The following is a 1274-nucleotide window of genomic DNA, read 5'->3' on the forward strand; positions in this document are numbered from 1 at the left end:
GACCCACATTAGTGGCCAAGAGTGCAAAGAAAGTTTAGAAAAGAATGAGCCATGGATCTCCATAAATTTTGAAAAAATAAAAAATTCCCAAAACGCCATTGGTTATTATTTAAAGAAATACATAAGTTTGAGGAGTTTTTTTGGCCCCTCATTAGTGGCCAAGAGTGCAAAGAAAGTTTATAANAAAAAAACATAAGTTTGAGGAGTTTTTTTGGCCCCTCATTAGTGGCCAAGAGTGCAAAGAAAGTTTATAAAAGAATGAGCCATGAATCTCCATAAAGTTTGGAAAAAAAAAATCCCCAAAACGCCCTTGGTTATTATTTAAAAAAAAAACATAAGTTTGATGAGTTCTTTTTGGCCCCTTGTTAGTGGCAAAGAGTGCAAAGAATGTTTAGAAAATAATGAGCCTTGAATCTCCATAATTTTTGAAAAAATAAAAAATTAACCAAAACGCCCTTGGTTATTATTTTAAAAAAAAAACATAAGTTTGAGGAGTTTTTTTGGCCCCTCATTAGTGGCCAAGAGTGCAAAGAAAGTTTATAAAAGAATGAGCCATGAATCTCCATAAAGTTTGAAAAAAAAAATTCCCCAAAACGCCTTTGGTTATTATTTAAAAAAAAACATAAGTTTGATGAGTTTTTTTGGCCCCTCATTAGTGGCCAAGAGTGCAAAGAAAGTTTAGAAAAGAATGAGTTTTGAATCTCCATAAAGTTTGGAAAAATAAAGAATTCCCCAAAACGCCCTTGGTTATTAATTTTTTTTCAAAAAAACATAAGTTTGCGGAGTTTTTTTGGCCCCTCATTAGTGGCCAAGAGTGCAAAGAAAGTTTATAAAAGAATGAGCCATGAATCTCCATAAAGTTTGGAAAAAAAAATTTCCCAAAACGCCCTTGGTTATTATTTTTTATAAAAAAAACATAAGTTTGAGGAGTTTTTTTGGACCCTCATTAGTGGCCAAGAGTGCAAAGAAAGTTTAGAAAAGAATGAGCCTTGAATCTCCATAAAATTCGAAAACAAAAATCCCAAAAACATCCTTGGTTATTATTTTAAAAAAAACTTAAATTTGAAGAGTTTTTTCGGATCCACATTAGTGGCCAAGAGTGCAAAGAAAGTTTAGAAAAGAATGAGCCTTGGATATCCATAAATTTTGAAAAAATAAAAAATTCCCCAAAACGCCATTGGTTATTATTTAAAAAAAACATAAGTTTGAGGAGTTTTTTTGGCCCCTCATTAGTGGCCAAGAGTGCAAAGAAAGTTTATAAAAGAATGAGCCAT

The sequence above is a fragment of the Ipomoea triloba genome, chromosome 16, assembly GCF_003576645.1.
Source record: "Ipomoea triloba cultivar NCNSP0323 chromosome 16, ASM357664v1".
NCBI classification, from domain to species: Eukaryota; Viridiplantae; Streptophyta; class Magnoliopsida; order Solanales; family Convolvulaceae; genus Ipomoea; species Ipomoea triloba.